The sequence below is a fragment of the Elaeis guineensis genome, chromosome 6, assembly GCF_000442705.2.
Source record: "Elaeis guineensis isolate ETL-2024a chromosome 6, EG11, whole genome shotgun sequence".
Taxonomy (NCBI): domain Eukaryota; kingdom Viridiplantae; phylum Streptophyta; class Magnoliopsida; order Arecales; family Arecaceae; genus Elaeis; species Elaeis guineensis.
Window position 1 is genome coordinate 100,207,135 of NC_025998.2, and position 7,175 is coordinate 100,214,309.

At 39.3% G+C, this 7,175-nt stretch overlaps 1 non-coding gene across 1 annotated transcript; it reads right to left on the reverse strand.

The window, feature by feature from the left end:
- Positions 1-5,324: 5,324 nt before the first annotated feature.
- Positions 5,325-5,431, reverse strand: LOC140858967 (small nucleolar RNA R71). Its single transcript, XR_012142370.1, has one exon. It is a non-coding gene; the product is annotated as a small nucleolar RNA R71 (small nucleolar RNA).
- Between the last annotated feature and the right edge of the window lie 1,744 nt (positions 5,432-7,175).

Genomic DNA, 7,175 nt, shown 5'->3' on the forward strand with positions numbered 1-7,175 from the left:
CCCTCCCACTGATCGAACTTACCTGGCCTCTTGGTAAAATTATGTTTTGATCGGATCACTTGACTATTCGAGCTGACCCATGTCAGCTAGGTAAATCAGTGTGACTGATTTAGGTGCTCCTAGACCAGCCCTTTTAATGGTCTCCCTTAAGCTGACTTGGTGAAGCCAGTGGGAGGATCATGATATGCTGGTTCATCTGACCTCATTCTCTAAATCATTTAAATCCTCTAAAATTATTAGATCCTTAAAATGATAAAGTTATGGAGATAACTGAGTCATAGCCTCCCATTAAGGTGTTTGATAATGAGTCCATTAACTCAATAATCATTGCAGACCCAAAGGCCTGGTGATTGTTGACTAATGGAATTATCACTCATCATATGATGACTTGGAAGGGTCTCTCTAATGGTGGTTAGGTGAGCCAACCAAAGTTGGGCTTAATCATTCGTTGGTTAGATGCACCAAGTATGGTCATGTTAATAGTTGGACCTAATCGGATCCTTATAGTGGAGGCCAAAGCCTACTGATTAGGTTTCTGAGACAAAATTAAAATTACTAAAAATTATTTAAAGAAATAATTGGTTATGAACCTATCCTTAGATGTACATGGGTTGGCCAACCAAAGTTTGGCTTGTGTGCAGTCTAAGTGGATTCTAGTACCCACTAAGGAATTAGGGTAATTCTTCGAATTGGAGGTAGAGGCTACCAATTCGAATAAAATAGTGGGAGAAACCTTTTGATTAAAGTCCAAATCTTTAGGTTTAATAAATCAATTACTAATTAGGTTATAATTTTCTTTTGTGCAGATATGGTCACTTCCCTATCGCTCTGATTATTGTTGGATAATGATAAGTTGGTGAGATCCAACTTCGGTAGCTGGTACCAAAAGTTGAAGATAGTCCTGGAGCATGAACGGATCCTATATGTGATAATGGATCCTGCACTTGAGGAGCCAGCTGCCAATGCACGTGGAATAGTCAGAGACACTTACCAGAAGTGGCTCAGTGATCGGACCACGGTGCGCTGTATCATGCTGGCTGCCATGAGCGACGAGTTTAGCCACAAATTCAAGATGGCTCAGCCAAAGGACATGCTTCAAGTGTTGGAGGATGCCTTTGGCACATCCGATGACATGGAGAGGTACAAGACTAGTTGTGCTATCTTCAATGCTAAAATGCGAGATGGTGCCTCTGTCACTGATCATGTATTGTACATGATCGAGCTGATGGAACGATTGAGCAAGCTCGGTTTTTCCTTGCATGAGCAGCTTGGGAAAGATGCAATACTGAACTCGCTACCTAAGTCTTATCTCCCATTCCTCACTCATTATAGAATGACAAAGCCTGAAGTAAACTACCATGGGTTACTGGGGTTGCTTCAGAACTTTGAGAAGGATCACCAACTCCACAAGGAGTCGGTGAACTTAGTGGGAGGTTCGTCTTCTAATTCTCGACCCTTTAAGAAAGGGAAGAAGAACAAGAAGAAAAAAGTGAAGAAGGTACAAGTTCAGGCTGAGACATCTGTGCAGGGCCAGACCAAAAAGATCAAACCCGATAAGAGTCAAGCTGAATGCTTCTTTTGCAAGAGCGGGGACACTGAAAGAGGAACTGTCCCTAGTACATTGCCTCTCTGGATCTGAACAGGCAGAGAAAGTAGTAAGTTATTGCTGGGCAAGGTATTTATATGATAACTCCTTGTAATTTTTCTATTTGTGATATAATTGACTGGGTATTGGATACCAGTAGCCCTTACCATATTTGCAATTTGTTGCAGGGGTTGCAGTCAGTAGGAGATTCGAGCAAGGCGAGAGGTTCCTAAATGTTGGAGATGGAAGACCAGTTTCAGTTCTAGCATTAGGAATCTTGAAATTTGTATTTGAATCCCATATCGTTGTTCTTAATGATTGTCATTTCTGTCCCAGTTTCTTTTTAAATGTCATTTCTGTAGGCCTTCTGACCAAAAATGATTATGAAATTTTAATAAAGAAACAAATTTGTAATGTCATTGAGAATGGTGTTACTATTTTTTGTGGACAGTTGAACAATGGTATGTATATGTTATCACAACCTGTTAATGTAGTCTATTCAACTGGCAAGCATCCTAGATTAGATAGTGTGTCAAATATCTACTTATGGCACTGTAGGCTAGGTCATATAAACAAGAACAGAATAAACAGGTTGACTCAAGAGGAAATCCTCGAAGTCAGTGATTGTGAATCATTTCCAACCTGTGAGTCCTGTCTTCTTGATAAAATGATCAAGTCACCTTTTACTGGAAAAGGTGAGAGAGCTACTGAGCTCTTAAGCCTAGTACATACTGATGTATGCAGGCCCATGAGCACAAGTGCTAGAGGTGGATATTTCTACTTCATAGCTTTCACGGATGACCTATCCAGATATGGATATGTCTATCTGATGAAATATAAGTTGGATTCATTTGAAATGTTCAAATGATTCTGAAGTGAAGTAGAAAAATAAATTGAGAAGAGTATTAAAACTATTCGATCTGATCGAGGAGGAGAATACCTTTCTAGTGAGTTTCTCACATATTTAGGAGAGAATGAGATTCTCTCCCAATGGACTCCTCCAGGAACACCATAGCATAATGGTGTGTCTGAAAGGAGGAATCGAACTTTGTTAGACATGATCTGATCCATGATGGATTTTGCTAGCTTGCCAATATCCTTCTGGAGATATGCACTCGAATCGGCCTGTTATCTGTTAAATAGAGTTCTAAGTAATTCTGTAATTAAGACTCCATATGAGATATGGATAGGGCGTAAGCCAGCACTTTCATACCTTAGGGTCTGGGGGTGCCCGGCCTATGTCAAACGATTAGTCACAGACAAACTTGGACCTAGGTCTGACAAATGCACATTCATTGGGTACCCCAAAGAGATGAAAGGATATTTTTTCTACCATGCTAATGAACAAAAGGTATTCGTCAGTCTTAAGGCAATCATTTTAGAAAAGGAGTTCCTTGGTGAAGGAACCATTGCCTCTAAGGTTAAACTTGCTGAAGTTCAACAGGTAGAAGGACCGACACCAATAGCTGAACCTGAGTCGGATTTGATTGGATCAGATCTGGAGCCCAATGTACCTGCACCATTAAGATGATTCGGTAGAGTACCGCATCAGCCGGATAGATACTACGATTTTTTGATCCGAAATGATGATCCCATCGAACTCGATGAGAATGATGAGGATCCAATCACCTATATGGATGCAATACAGAGACCTGATTCTGAGAAATGGCTTGAAGCCATGAAATCCAAAATGGAGTCCATGAAGGTCAATGATGTATTGACATTGGTTGACCCACCTGAAGGAGTTAAACCCATTGGGTGTAAATGGGTCTTCAAAAGGAAGAGGGGCGTAGACGGAAAGGTGAAGATCTGTAAAGCCCGTCTGGTTGCCAAGGGATATCAACAACGTTATGGTATTAACTATGACGAGACATTTTCCCCTATGGCAATGCTCAAATCCATTAGGATAATGCTTGCAATAACTGTCCATCTGGATTATGAGATCTGGCAGATGGATGTAAAGACAGCTTTCCTGAATAGAGAGCTGACCGAAGAGGTGTATATGTGATTTATGTCACAAATTGACATAAAAAGTATCAATTAATATCTAAATTATCTAACTTTATTAAGAAATTGATACTTGTTATTATATTTTGCAGAAGAAGAGATCATCAATAGAAAGAACAAGGAAAGAGGATTCCAACGGTGCAAATTTTATGCAAAACGGAGTTAAATTGACCCAGGAATTGAAGAATGAAGAAAGAAGACTCAATTGGGTCAAACCCGAGTCAAATCAGATCAAAATTGGTCAAAAATCAACTGATTTGGTGATCTGGTTAGCCGCCTGGTCCACAGCAACAGGCGCATGGACCATGGACCCATCGGCGCACCATAAACCCCCTAAAACCTCTTAGTCCCACATCGGAAATTTTGAAAACCTTATAACCCCCAAATGCCTATAAAAAGCCCCCAAAGGCCCTTGTTTTATATAATTCTTCCTTCCGATCAAGCTTGTAACCCTAGATAGTGGGGTTTTTAGCTCTCTTTTCAAGCCTCGAGCTTTGAGGTTTTTGTAATAAATTTTTTTTTTTTATATATAAAATCTTCTTTTTATGCAATTTCATCTCTTTACATTATGCAATTTATTTTTCTTGCAATTAGGATAGTTTAATTTATGCAATTTAATTTTATGCAATTAGGTTAGTTTAAATTATGCAGTTTAAATTTATGCAATTAGGATAGTTTAATTTATGAAATTAGGGTAGTTTATTTTTCTGTATTTAAATTTTGTAAGTAGATTTAGATCATGTCTAGCTAAGCATCCCTTCTAGGGTTTGCGATGAAGCTAGATCATGAGTAGGGATTTTACATAGGGTTCTTTCTTTTTCTTAGGATTTCTTTTTCTTCCTCTTTTGCCAAGAATTTTTGATGAACTACAGTTGGGTCAGAGTCCCTTCATAGTTCATGCTTGATTCAGTGCATAGGAGGAGAAAACCCTAAGGGATCCTAGTTACTACTCCCCTGTAAAGAATCTTGATAGGTTATCGTTGGGCCTTAGTCCCTTCATAATCTATGCTTGGAAAAGACAAGAGGAGTAGTCGTTAGGATCAATAAGAAAAATTTTAGGTAGAATTTCCTAATCTAGATCTAGTGGATTCAAAAACCCTAGATCCTTAGTCTTATTGTCTTTAGCAAACAACTTTCGACTTTCGATTTTTGTTAAAGCTCACTTGAGCATAGATTTGAAAATCATTTTTAAAACCAAGTCTCTGTGGGATCGACCCGTACTCGCTGGTCGTGCTACTCTGCACACCGTGCGCTTGCGGTTTTATTTACAAATTTTAAGATTTGAACATCAAGTTTTTGGCGCCGTTGCCGGGGATCGAACCCGGGTCACCCGCGTGACAGGCGGGAATACTCACCACTAACAGGAATTGAACCAATCCAACCCATGACCCTTAAGGATTTGTGTTATCCAGTTGGCTCCATCCAACCATCTTGTATCAGGTTGCCACAACCGACAGCTAACAATTTTGAAATCAAACCTCAAATCATAAATATGCTTCCAAAATTCACAGGATTAGAGGATGCTTATATATTTATTAGAGAATTTGAGGAGGTATGTGCAACCATGAAACTGCAATTAACAGAGGATGAGGTCAAACTTAGATTAATCAACTTTGCCCTTAAGGACAATGCTAAGAAGTGGCTTTATAGTCTGCCAAACTATTCTGTCACTACCTGGGAGGGCTTTGTGAGAACATTTTTAAAAAAATATTTTCCCCATCATAAAACAGCTAGGATTAAGAATGAAATAAATCAATTTTACCAACTAGCTGGTGAATCATTTTGGAAGTACTTTGATCGTTTCAAGAATCTTTTGACCCAATGCCCACACCATGGAATAGAAACTTGGAGACTGTGCCAGATCATCTATGAGGGGTTAGATTCAAACTCAAGAACCATGCTAGAGTCCATGTGCCAAGGCCAATTTATGGACAAAGAAACTACTGAAGCTTGGCAATTCTTAGAAGACCTAGCCGAGAAAAATTTACAGTGGGAAACAACTAGGGAACCTGATAAAGCTACACCTTCAAGAGGAGGAATGCATCAAATTCAACCAACCCTAGCATCAGAGGCCAAGATTGCAACCTTAACACGTAGATTGGAAGCCTTAGAATTACAGAGACCAGCCAATGTAAATCAAATATCTGCACCCATGTGTAAAGGGTGCAATGCACCAGACCATGTCTTAGAAGAATGTTCCTACTCGAATGAGTGTGCACAGGTGAATGCCACCTATCAAGGACCATTGAACAATCCTTATGCACCCACATATAACCCAGGTTGGAGGAATCACCCGAATTTCTCATGGTCCCAGAATCCTAATGTAGGTAATCCAAATTTCAATCAGCAAAATCTAAGGTCCAACCCAGTGATGAACAACCCGCCAGGCTTCCATGATAATGACAAAAAAATTACCTCTTTAGAGAAAAGCCTAGAAGCCATGATGAAAACACATACCAGCTTTATGCAAACTACGGGTCAACTCATAAATAATAACACCCAAGCTATAGCCCGTCTGGAAATGCAAGTAAGTCAGCTGGCTTCGACCATTAGTGAACGAGAACATGGTAGGTTGCCTAGCCAACATGAGCCAAATCCTAGGAACCAAAATGGTCCACGACCCCAACAAGGAAACCAAGTTAATGGTATAAATGCCATTCATACCTTAAGATCAGGAAAACAAATAGACAATAAGGTAGTTGCACTTGATGATATAGATGACTCATCTGTCGAGTCACCTTCTAAAACTACTACCTTTCAACCTCAAGCACCAGAAACTGAAAATTCACCTAGTCCAGTACTTAAAAGTCCTAGAGCTCCTTTTCCAAACAGACTGAAATCCAATAAATCTGAACATTTAGACAAAATTTTAGAGGTATTTAAACAAGTCCAAGTTAATATTCCTCTTTTAGATATAATCCATCAGGTTCCAACTTATGCCAAATTTTTAAAAGATCTTTGCACTAGAAAAAGGACCACTAATGTACCAAAGAAAGCATTTTTGGCTGCAAGTGTCAGTTCATACCTATCTAGCCATGTGCCAATTAAATATAAGGACCCTGGAGCTCCAACAATTTCTTGTGTTATTGGAGAAACCAATATAAAAAAGGCCTTGCTAGATCTAGGAGCTAGTGTGAATATCCTTCCATATTCGGTGTATGAACAACTAGGATTAGAAAAACTTCAACCTACTGGGATCACATTACAGTTAGCCGATAGATCTCTCAGGATCCCTAAGGGAATGGTCGAGGATGTTCTGATAAAGGTTGAAAATTTTATTTTCCCTATAGATTTTATTGTTTTAGAGACTGAGCCAGTTGCGAATCCTAAAGGACATATACCTGTCATTTTAGGAAGACCATTCTTAGCTACGGCCAATGCTGAAATCAATTGTCGAAATGGTCTGATGAAGTTATCCTTTGGGAATATGACCATTGAGCTTAATGTTTTTAACTTAGAACAGGAATCCTCTTCTCATGCTGATGTCAATGTAGTCCAAGATGGTATTTATGAATCCATTGACATTAGTGATGATGAAGTCGACCTAGAGTCTAACCCCTGGTTAATCCATGAGTCTGAGGAT